We start from the raw sequence: 13,019 nt of genomic DNA, 5'->3' as shown, positions 1-13,019 counted from the left end.
GAGGCCTTCTGCCCTTAAAAAAATATCTGTGTCTATCTCTGTGGTTTAATCTGTGCTCCCCTGTGTCTCTTGAATGTCAAATAGTGGTTTCGTTTGTATAATTTATAGTGTGGTAACACTCAAAAGTTGTAGCTAGGCTTGCTCTGTTTTAAACACTAGTAAAGTAGACAGTGAGGTCTCTGCTCTAGCGTATTTCTATACTACAACACCAGCTGATGGGACAAGAAGAGAAAGTGATACCTATATGGCAGAGGATAATGGACAAAGAGAGAAAAGTAGGAGGAAAATTATCAGATCTAGAGCCAAAACACCCTAGAGGGCAGCTTCAGGAACGGGTTAAAGTGATAGAGCTCTTTAGTGGTAGATGCTGTGAAAAGATGAATTGCCCACTTTTCATAGTCTGAGTCTACTTAATGAGACTGGAATGGACGGCTTCTGAAACATCAGTCTTGATGACTGACTTCTCTGAAAGAAATTCAAATGACCTCCCCAGTGGGGCAGTGCAAACAGCCATGAACATATTTTACTATAGTTTATGGCACTTGCAAAGGTATTGTTGTTGCGTAAGATCAACACACAGTTCAGGCAAAAGTCTCTGCTGAGTGGTTTTCCATCCTTTGTGGTGCTTGAAGTGACAAATGATGTTTCATCATCTTTAGGAGAATCTGCTTCAGTGAATTTATGACAGTGTGTCCCACTGTTTTCCTCAAGAATGAGACATTATCAGAAATATTCCAGGAGCAGTGAGACTGACCCAAGAGGAAAGCAAATTTTAACACTAGAGATCAGCTGTAGCTCAGGTTGAGTTTGCTGCTATTATAAATGGCTTGAGATTTATGCAAGCCAACAGCGTGAACAGCTGCTCCTGGCTATTTCAAATGACTGCTACTAGTTTTATTGTTCCCAGGCAGGTAAGAACAGTGCTGTGAAAAATACTAGTGTTTCAAACCCGGACTGCTCAGATAACGCACATAACTGTTTCAGAGTCTTCTTATTGTCTATCTTTGCAAGCAGATGGCTAACAGCTCTTCTTTCCACCCCTAAAAAGCAGGGAGCATGTGTAGTGAGCAATTCAGCAACCACATCCATGCTGATTTTGCCACCTTCTTGTGCCTGATGCTGCTGGTGTTGCTGTTCTCATGTCAATTCCTGACAGCTCCGTTCAAGGGCTTGATCCAAGGTGCCTCAGTTTTGGTAAATTCATCGGTATCATGAATGAATTGTACAAACATGAGGTTCCATATTGTGATCAAGCACTTTGGGTCAGTATTGAGCTGCTGAACTGTTCATTGGCATTAATTTGCCTGACCCATGAGTTTCTCTACACATATCACAGCAAAGTATGTAGCAAGAGACACCTTGAGAATAGGAACTGCCAAATTTTGGTGAAAAGGAAGTATAACTAACGGGTTTGCCCAGTGATAATATACTCCTTTGGCATCTTCTTGTGGCCTCTGTGGCAGGCAAGATTCTGAGTTAGGCGAACTCTTTGTCTCTACAAGGATTATTTTTTGTGGTTTATTCTTATGTAGTCACAGAACAGCACTAGTCAGCCTATGTCAGTCCTAGCTGGGAGGTCTTGAGGCAACAAGGGTCGTGCTCCAAACTGCCCAACAGAGTTCAGCACCATACAAAGCCAAGCACACAAGGGCACCATTTCTCTCTGTGCCTCATTCTGTCGAAGTTTCCACACAAAGTATATACTTGGTAAATCATATCACTTTGGTGACTGTGAGGGATTCCCAGGGGTGAAGAAGAAGGAGGTTCTGTATCCAGCTCAGCCACAGGCTCCTCTTGGCTTTGCCATTTTCATGCTCTCTGCTCTGGTTCTTTCTTGATGAGAGAAGGATAAAAATTGCTTCATTCTGTAACAAACGAAGTATGTGCTGGCAACAGCTGAACGACACCTTTTTTGCCCTTTCCAGGGCTCTGTGAGGGACGGGCAGCTAAGGACACACAGAAGCACTACTTCATCCATATTTTTATTGTGCTTGGGTTTGGATTTTATCTCCTCTGCAGAGTTTCTGTGACAGACGGCATATGGCGCTGTAGTTCCTCACAACCCACTTGCTGTACTAGCTGCCTGGCAAAACTGCTGCTGCTACTGCTGTCAGACACAGTATTTTTGCCTGTACTGTTAGATGGTTTAAAAAAATCTGACAGGCTGTCACCCAACAGCTGGTCTTTTCACAAGTGCCAGAAAATTAACCTCCAGAAGGATCCTCATCTCCATGAAGGATTTTGTAGTAAACAACTGTTTAAAGCAACAAGACCTGAAAGGAGAAGAGCTCCAGCAACAGGGCAAGCACGGCCATGCACACATGTTCAGTGCTCACCTCTGCCACACAGCCGGCTTCTGCTTTCCATCACTTTACACACCAGTGGTGGCCAACTTAAAGCAAACTCATTAATCCTGCTGCTGCAGAAATAAAATTCCTATGTCGAAATTGCATATTTACCCACATCTTAACTTGCAATAATCATGGTGCACAGCAGAACTACTGTTGATTACTTTGTCTGATCACATCATTGATTAGCATTACACAAATTTAGCAGGTAACATTGAGACTCTAGGACATGGAGGCACTGAACAGAATGAAGCACAGGCCTTCCTCCAAGGAGTTCTGGCACTGTGCAGAAACTCAAGTCAGCCACATTGCATGCATCTTTAGATACAACGTGGACACTTATTTTACCCCAGGGCAGAGCAATGGGGAGTTAAATCCATGTTACACCTTGCTATGATTGTTGCCAAATGAGATATTCTAGGTAGCATTATTTCAAATTCTGATAAATATTTGTCAGCCAACAAAAATGGGAGACACGGACCTTAATCATCTAACCTGTAAATGACTAATGAATTTGAGTGTCCACAATTTCAAGTCTCTCAGAAGATGCGGTTTAGAGAAGGTCCTGAGTATTTCTCTGCTGAAAAATCCAGCCTTTCTTGTAAAAGTCAAGTTTCCCCTTTTAACTTCCAGCTCATTTTCTTTTCATGTTTACAAGTTTCCCGGCAGACTGGCTTTGCAGTTCTCTCAGCCTATCCTGTGAATAGAGGTGGCCAGTCAGAGTAAGCCAATAGTTCCTCCTGCTCTTTCATGTGAAGGCCACCTTCAAGTTTTCATCTGTATGGTGAGATGTAAGTGCCTTTGCTTTGGACCAGTTTTATCACTGTCGCAGAAGGTGTCATTATTCCCTCAGCAATGTATACAACAAAGAGTCTCAGTGGCTTGCTTTGAGAATGAAGTTTGGATTTTGAAAAGCAAAATCAATTTATACTCTCGTGTATACTCCCAGACTATGAGAGCATTGTTATGAGATCACCCATAAGAGTTAGGAAACAGATCATTAGAGTAATTCACTCGATATGGTTATGCCCAAGTTAATTCACTTTTCAGCCATGTAATAAGATCCCATAGGGTCATTACTTCTTTGCTTCATCATCAAAAATAATGAGATTCATTTTTCTCAGTTTATGTGGAAATAGACACTGTCTCTTATCATCCTCAGCTGAGTGAAGCTGACAACTGCAGCAGTTCCTTTCTTGAGGTTTTCCAAGGTGAAAATCATTATTTAAAATGTGAGATTTGGTGCATTAATACAAGAGGTTTGGATTGTCTTTCCCTGACAGTTAAAGCTTTTATCACTAGTAGGATGTGGAGATGGTTGAACAACTGTGATAGTAAGATCTCTTGTATATTATTTCTGGGGGTGAAAAAAAGGTATTTGTCAGGTTTGTTAATAAGAGAAAAAATAGGACACAAAATATGATGCTGAGATGAAAATGGACTCCCATCACATGTAGTATAAATCAGTATGTTTTGCTTATGCACTTGACAAGAACTGTCTTAAAGCATGAAGCAAGGCAGAGAGACTATAAATTGCTTGAAGGGTCTATCAGTTTAGGAAGGGGATATGTTAGGTTCTTAGTAATAATGTATGTGCAGAATGTACATGTAGCTTCACCCATGGACAGGCTCACTATTTCAGCAGACATCCATCGGATAATAGATTCCATATCGCATCTGGCACATAGTTGAAGAAAGACTTTCTGGTAATCACTGTAGGGACTTGTACAAACATAAACAATAATCTCTAGGGTTTAAACCGATGGACAAAAGATCCAAATAATTTTGTAGATCTGGCGGTTGATGTTACATTTTTGTCCATATAATTAATTTGCCGGCTTTCCTCTGTTATCTGACCTCCCAATTGGTATGTTCATATGAAAGGATGGACTTGCAATGCTCTTGAATTTCACCCCTCAGCATGCAATGAGGTGTTGGGAATTACAGGAAGAGAGGGACCATGTTTCATATAGTAACCTTTTACTTCTGATACTTACGCAGTTAGCCGAAGACCTACCTGGAATGCGGCCTGCACAGAGCATGAGAGAATCTCTGTATATTTTACCTTAGACAGGCTAACTTGCTATTTGAAAGTATGATTTTCCCTGCTGTATTCCTTGCAGCAGGCTCAGAATAGCACCTGTTAAACTTGTATAGTATCAGTTCATTGCTAACGAGCCCCAAGCTTACAGCAACCTTACAGTCTTGTAATATCCACCTGAGCGCTTCACCTTTGTCAGACTCCAATCAGTACTCCAGTGTCACTGTTTTTTTGTTGCTTTGGACAAGGTTTTGAGAGAATTTCTGCTATAATCCTCCTGCATTTCAAATGGGTTTGCATTTTCTCTCTTAAACAGTGTCTAGGATTGAACCCTGTCCAAGTCAGTGCCTTTTTGGCTTTGTGACTAATGCGTGACTCTGTTACGGTGCAGTTTGTGATTTATTAGCTCCTTTCCAGTAGTATGCACTGTTCATCTCTTTGAAGATGCCTAAATTATATTAGCCCAGCTATTGTGTGATTATCTTATTTACCAGTACCGATCAGCTGATTCATTGGAAACGGAGGAACTGGAGAAAAAAGACATTTTCAGTTAAATAAAATGTCTGTTGAGAACTATCCTTGTTATTACAGTATCTCTTTTTATACCATTTCATACTGTGCAGGATTTTGTTCAGGAACCTATAATTCAGCCCAAAGTTGTAGAGTCTGACTCCAGAATTTATTTATGTTAGAGAAGCATCCTGAAATTCCAATCACTGTCAAGACAGAGATGAACCTAGTACAGAGAAAAACTTTCAGTCTGCATAATCAGGCAAGAATGCTGCAAGAGGTGAAGACAACTGGAAATATATAGAAAATGTGCCTTGCCCAGCACGGTCATAGCAAGTATGAGGACGAAGTCTTGATTTCCTGGCTTTTATTTATCCTAAGTGCTGTAAAGTCTAAATTCAGGAGCATTGCTCACAGAAAGGCCTTCATTTAAGGAGAATAATATTTATAGCAACAGCAAAAATCAGAATTACCTGAACAAAGGAAGGTGTTTTTGCAGCAAAGGAACTTGGAATACTCTTTGTTTATGTGCAGGGTATTATTTACAGGAACTCCACACAAGACATCACTGCCCCTCTGCCCACACAGGGAACCTAGTTCCTGGTCCGGACTGGCACTGCGGGTCTTGCACCCATGAACCCATTGAAAGTAGTCTTAGCACATACTCAGGAGGCTGGTTAATAATGTGTTGTGCTGGTTTTCCATGGCTCTGTTGTATGACCCATAGGGGGACCAAGAGTGCATAGCTCCTAAAACAGTTCGAGGCAAGTACTTGCGGACATTACTGTAGTCCTTAGTAGTAACGAATTTACAGTCTCCTTTTTACCCTTCAGTTCTGAAGAGCAAGTAGTAAAAGTTGACTTCCTCTGATAGAAATCTAGGAGAAAAGCAGCTGACAGCCAGATCCCTTGGGGAGAACCTGTCGTATTCCGAAAGGACACTGCCAGTCTCCAGGTAGCTCAGCCTGCGCTTCCCATACTAACAATATATGTAATTCAAGCACCCAGGATTCCTGTGTTAGCAGTAAGAAAGCCTTATGTAAATTCCACTTTGTAGGCAACTTTGTGAAAGATTCATTGTGCATGAGATTGCAAGTAAGGAAATCTGCGTTTGAACGGTGTCTCCCCCGTGGTGAGTTTTCAAAGTTACACTGAATTTTAGTAACTCTGTACCAATTTGTTCTTGTTAAGGAACTAATTGCTTCAGTTTGCTTAGCATATTTCCTAGCCTAGACAATAGCTGCTCATAAAAGACACTCCTTGTATATCAGCTTAGTTAGAAGTGACTAATTCAATGAACACAGTGTAATTAATGTCTATTATGCCATGCAAAGATCTGATGTCAAAAAACACGGTAGATTTTTCTTTCTTCTGGAACTGTAGAAGCCTGATTGCATTTGATCAATGAAATAAAAGGTATAGTTGCATTATATTGTTTGCAGGCCTTCACTGGGAACCTTAATTGCCCATTTACTAGTGCTCAGTGCATCAGGCATAGACATCCTTAACCACAGCATTTAGCACAGCGTCTCACTGGAGGTTTACATGATGTTATAGTCTGAGGCTTTTTCACATTAAGTTCTATATTCAAGTGATTCTTGGAAGAGAGAGAAAAGAATAGAAAGAAGAGTAAGTATAGAGATCTTACAGTGTATCAAGTCCATTCATCTTTTCCTGTGGAAGGGAAAAGAAGGGACTTGCTTTACAAACATTTTTAAGTTGTGAGCTTGGTTTCAGAATAACTAATTTTTGTTAATGTCAAACATAAGCAAAACCACAACGTGATGAGTCCAAGTTCCTGGTGGGCTTAAAAGCCAGCTTGAATAAACAACCCACAAATATGGGAATCTTGGAGGTAGGAGCTAGGATTTCTGTTTTGAACCCTGAATTATAGATTCCTCTCCAGATGTGAGTACTAAACTCAATGCTCAGAATAATTTTTTTCTAGGCTTTGTATCTGTGAAATCTAATATCCCTGGTACTGAAGAATGGGAAAGCTAGTGAGGAAATGCTCTTTAGATGGCTGTTTCCTAGAAGAGAGTGTTTCAGCTCCACAATGCTTAACATATGCTGTTGACTTTCAGGTTCTTTTGACAAAAAGATCTTGTGATAAATTAAGAATTGGCCCTTGATTAGACCTGATTCTGTTCTCATTTAAACTAAAGTAAAGAAGGAGCAGCTCTTTTCAAGATGTCCTGGGTTCAGCTATAGCAGTCATTTTTCTCCTTCTTAGTAGCTGGTGCAGTGCTGCGGTTTTTAACTTTCAGCCTGGGAACAACACTGGTAACACTGATGTTTTTAGTTGTTGCTAAGTAATGTTTACTCCAACCAAGGACTTTCGCAGTCTCATGCTCTGCCAGGGAGGAGGGGAAGCTGGGAGGAAACAGAGACCGGACACCTGACCCAAACTAGCCAAAGGGCTATTCCATACCACAGCACGTCATGCCCAGTATATAAGCTGGGGGGAGTTACCCGGAAGGCCCAGATCACTGCTCGGGTTGGGCTGGGTATCGGTCGGCGGGTGGTGAGCAATTGTATCCTCTCCTCTTGTTATTTCACTAATCATTATTATCATTGGTGGTAGCAGTAGTGGTTTGTATTATACCTTAGTTGCGGGACTGCTCTTATCTCAACCCGTGGGAGTTACATTCTTTCGATTCTCCTCCCCACCCCTCTGGGAGCGGGGAGAGGAAGAAGGGGGGGGAGTGAGCGAGCAGCTGTGTGGTTCTGAGTTACCGGCTGGGCTCAAACCACGACACAAGACAAGGAAATTTTGTTGACATAGAAATCGTAAACCAGAGAAAGAATCTGATCTTGCTGTCTCCCAATATTCTACATCAATTAAATAGATTCAGGTGCATTACTGGCAGGATTTAAACATGCAATTAGAGTAGGATAAGGAACTCCTTATTTTCAGATGTGGAGAAAAAAAATAATTGTGCAACTCATGCAAATTGTAAAACACCCGCAAAGACCAAAAGATCTCACAATAAAGAAATTATCTATATTAATGAATAATATGCCTGAACAGAACAGAGTAGAAAATGAATATGTGTGAAAGTCATAAATAATGAAGTCACCGCAAGTGTTATCTTTTGAACTAAGATGAAAAAAGAAAATATTTAAACACGCTTACAAATATAAGTAATGTGCAAAAGCAAGTACCTCAAGTTGTATGTGCTATGACAGGTCAGATTCAAATAGCCCAAATGACCTTTGATTGTCTTAACTTTCAACAGCATGAAGATATCTTTCAGTTGATAAGGACAGCTATCTAACCAAACTTTGACAGGATCGTCTTGTAGGTATTCTCATTTTTTACTCTTAGATATGCTCAATTTAGCCTCTCTTGGTATATTAGAAAGAATTTATACTTAATATAGATAAGAAGGACCTTTTTATTTTTTTTTATGACACATAATAATCTCCAATGTCATAGTTCTCACTGGACCCTGAAACAAAAGCCTCAAATCTTGAGAGCTTTATCAAGGGTTCTAGGTGTTGTCCTTCTCACCATTATCCGAGGCTTTTTGTTTTCTTATAATTTTCTCAAAGCAGTTTCAGAACCTCAATGGCCACCAAAAACACTGCCAGCAATTGCAATTTAATTATAAACATAATCTTTGTGAAATAACATATTTCTGCTTAGCATGTGTTTGCAACACTAGTGAAATAGGCAGCTGTCCACAGTGCACAAAAAAAAAAAAAAAAAAGTGGCTCCAAATCTGATCAAAAAAAAGGTAATAGTAAGGAAGCTTCTTATCTCTGCATGAACATGACATCCATTCAATTCCACGTTCCAATCTACTTTCCGCTAGAGATAACAGCAAAATGTATATTGACTACAGTAGAATCAGATTTGGCCTTTTGGGTGTGTAGACTCTTGCTATTACAAATTATGATGGCTTGCTGGGGAAAGGACTGGGGTTTGGACATCGTAAGACTTCGTGAGTCAAACCTGTTAAAGGATATTATGAACAAAAGAGGAATCTGCTAAAACACATACCTTCTTGCTTTCGATACAGCCATAACTAAATCATGCCTTTTCCCAATGAAATCAGCCAAGTTTTGATACTCATTTTATATCTGTATTTCTCACCTAAATGCACATACTTAATGTTACAGCTATAGCTCACTATGTAGCAGAGATCCCATCAGAATTGCAATCTCACTACCAGTCACCTGCTTCATTTATTTCTTGCTGTGAGCCTAATGAGAAAACAGCCAGAGCAACCCTGAGAAATTGAAAGGAGAAATATCACTTTTCCGGAGGTACCAGGAAATCCAAACTGTTCTGAACATGGGAGCCAGTAAAAGCAGCTGAACTATCAAGAAATATCATTGTGAAATAAATAATCATCTCATTCTCAGTGCGATGTGTTTAGATTGTGAGAGTCAAAGGCACAGGAAGAAAAAAAGGGAATTGGGCAAAAACTCACCCAAAGCCTGGTGAAGTGAGTTAAAGTTTTTCTAATGGCTTCAAAGGAAGTTGCAGCACAACACTTTCATTCCCAACTTCCCTCCAGATGCCTATTCCCCTTGTACTGAAATTTCTTTGGTTTGAAAATTCAGCAGAAGCCATTACAAGAAGAGCTGGTTGAAAAATTATGTTATATTAAATAATCAAAATAGTTGGAAAATGCTTACTTTACCTACAGCTTTTGTGGAGTACTTGAACTTTGATAAAAACTTTGACCATTGATCAGAACTCAACTTCTTTTGGTCAAGCTCAAAATACTACAAGATTAAAAAAAAAAAAAAAAAAAGCCTATTTGTTATGGCAAAGCCTTTTTCTTACCATCACAGAAAATTAGGGATAAATTATGTGTGTTTATGACTAGTCATTTTTGGTAATTCTGTTAACCTAGGATCATTCAGAACACTATATTCTGAAAAAGCAAAGTTGCATGCTTTTACAAATGCATTATTAAGAGCTCTCTAATGGTTCTCCATATTTGCACAAAAATGGGTCACAACAGAACTCTGAATATTGACAACATTTAAAAAAAATCACATTCTGTTCCCAATTTCAGGAATGATCTTAAGGTCCTTTCCAACCCTAACTATTCTATGATTCCATGATTCTATTTCTATTCTTATTGGTATACCTGGGCATTGGTTTAACATAGAAGACACTCGACACTAGAGAGGCTGGTGGCAGCATGAGATGCCAAGACAACTATTGTAGCAAAACTGATTTCAGAGGTTCTGGGAGAAAGCACTTATCATTTCCTAACAGTGTTATTGTCTCCATGTCAGCAGTATTGAGCTTGAGCTTGACAAAAGGCTAGCATGCTGAATAAGGTAGAAACACAAAGAAGGACTTTCAGTCCTGCAGAAGAATATTATCAACAAGTTAGAATCTGCCTGATTAGATAATATGTAAGAGTTCAGTGATTACACTATTATTTTTAATGAGTGTGTATGTCAGATTGCATAGGAGATATAAAAACTCATTTGATTGTATTTGCCAGAAAATTATTTTATAGCAAAAGGAGTAACAACTGGTTGTTCAGCTGCAGAGAGGAAGGAGTATATCTGAGCATAGGAATCCTCATGAAGACAGCATCCATTCTGGCATTGCTCCCAGGAAGAGCAAGCTGTGCAGTAACTGATAAGGTGTGTAATCTAAAAATTATTATGCTCTGTTGTTACAAGCCTGGTGGGTGATCAAGTAACTCTATTGCTCCTCCCCTACTTGCACCTTCATCTCAGCTAACACAAAACATTGCCTTTTTCTTGTTGTACCCTAATCTTATGACTCAGTAAAAACAGGCATTAAGCCAGGGTGGTTTCTTGCAACCCAGCTTCAAGATGATGTTTGTCTGGTTGTTTCCATGCTTGCTTCCACTCACCCTATGATGGATACAAATGCAGATGCATTCTGATCTTGCCGTCTTAGTGACTACATTCTGCAAACCCTTAGGTTTGGTACCATGGGCCTCTGCACATGTACTAAGATTCCTCTTCTCTACAGGACCAGGATGCAATTAATACATCTTTACAGAGACCAGAGACTGTGTCGTGTAGATATACACTTAGCTGCCTGGTTTCTAAGGAAAATTTATTTCTCTGGCCATTGATAGGTTTAAGAGGTAGGAAATTGCACAAAGGTTGGATAAGGGAAAATCAAAAACCTGACCTTAATTATTTTGAGGCCATTTATCATGTCTTTTCTACGTGTTTTTTTTTGCTCCACATAGGCTGAGGCTTCTAACATATTCTCTTAGATGATGTGGTACTGAGTGGCACTTGACTACTTAGTCAGGTTAGAATGACCAAGCCACAGGCAGAAAGAAGGATTTTTGCACCTGTGTCACACAGAAGCAAAGGAAACATTTTTATTTCACTTTTGTACACTGTAGGATGCCAGGCTGTGCTTCATTTTAGGACATTCAGTGAGAGGATTGAGTGCAGAGGTAATGGTGCCTCAGTGGGAGATGTGCCCTAGTGAAGGATGAATAAAAGCTGACTCAGACACCAAGGTGTATGTCAGAGAGAGCCCAGGTTGCAGATGTGGATGTGCAGAGATGAGGACTTTCTTATGTTCCCAGATTTATTTTGTGTACCGTGTCCTGGCATTTAGCCCCAGCAGTTGTCAATAAAATCTCACCTGCAGGAGGAACAAGAAAGGATGGAGCACCCAGAAGATACATGAAGCAGTGCCTCCACCTGCATATAGGTCCAAGACTTAAAACCTCTTTAACAATGAGATTATATCCCCTTCTTCCTGGGACCATTAGAAGTATTCTAAGGAATTTCCTCAGCAGCTTACTTCCTTCAGTCACGCTTTTATTAGCTCTGGCAGAGTATTATGGTGATCTGTTTCAAAAAAGAAGAGGAAAGTTGAAGAAGACACCAGCTGGTAATACTCATCAATGAATAAAAGAAAAGAAGCAGAAAAAAAATGGAGGTGAAAAGGGGTTCTGCCTTTCCTTTGGGAACATTGCAGCCCTGGGATATCCTAGGATGTACCAAATAAATAAGTTTCTTCTTGTGTCACGAGAGACATCCACTAGCATTACTTTACTGAATGGTATTGATGCAGCTGCCAGGTGCCTATTTCTTCAACATTGGAAGAAAATGAAGAGGTTTCTGAAAATAAGAAAGGTCAAAGGCATGTCTCGGATGGAAAATAATTTTCTCCTCAACCCTAAAAAGTGGAGGAGGCAGGCAATCTCCGTGTGAGGTTTGCTATGCTATTTGTCATATATGCTCTCATTAGTGTCTGCCTAGTTTGCAGAAAAAATAAACATGAAAGAATGATCAGAACAGCATACCTGACCACTTACCTGCCAGGTACCTCAGTGCTTTTGCTTTCTTCTCACACAATCATTTTGATAGGAACCAGACTGTAAAGCTATTAATGTAGTTTAGCAGGCAAGAGCATGACACCCAGTCTTGCAGAATGGTATCTGCTCACACATTTAGAGTCTGAACACTTCTTTCAGCACACTTCAGTTTAGCTGCCATTAATCTGCTACTGTTTCCTCCCATGGTGACATCAAAGTTGCATCCCCAGATAGGTGGTTTGGATGAATTCTTTAAAAAGTGGCAATCTGCAAGTGATCATGATGAAACTTTAATTTTTTTCTGGCAATTTCCACCCAAGGACATGAATAAACCTTTTAAATTTTCCTTAGCTGTTGTGGTGCCTAAGGCAGGAAGATCTCATGTTCCTTCCCTCCTTGCACACAGCAGTACAAGTTTTCAGTCCAGATGGGCTGCTGAATATTTCTGTGCTCCTGCTATCCTTCTCAGAGAAGGTCCCAGGAGAAGCATGCTTCTCTCCACTGCCTACTGATGGTGTTGCTTCATCAGCCACATACTGTGCAGTTGTGAGCCCTTTTCCCTGCACACTTATCAGGGGTGAGCATATAAAACTGTGGCCCAGAAATCTGAGTTAGATCCCAAGTTTCCTCACAGGTCTTCCTAGTTGTCTGTCATGCCTCTGTGCAAGACCACTGCCTTACCACGTCTTTATGCAATGCTTAGCATGCTGGAGGCCCATCACAAACAATGGCTGGTTTTCAGCTTTTCTGTCATCTTGCTGTAGGTAAATTGTGAGGAAGAAAACTGGATTTTCAAGCATTCACACTAAAAATAATTTCTTAAAACAAA

This window comes from Strigops habroptila, chromosome 5 (genome assembly GCF_004027225.2).
Source record: "Strigops habroptila isolate Jane chromosome 5, bStrHab1.2.pri, whole genome shotgun sequence".
In the NCBI taxonomy this organism is placed as follows: domain Eukaryota; kingdom Metazoa; phylum Chordata; class Aves; order Psittaciformes; family Psittacidae; genus Strigops; species Strigops habroptila.
This window is presented reverse-complemented; position numbering follows the sequence as displayed.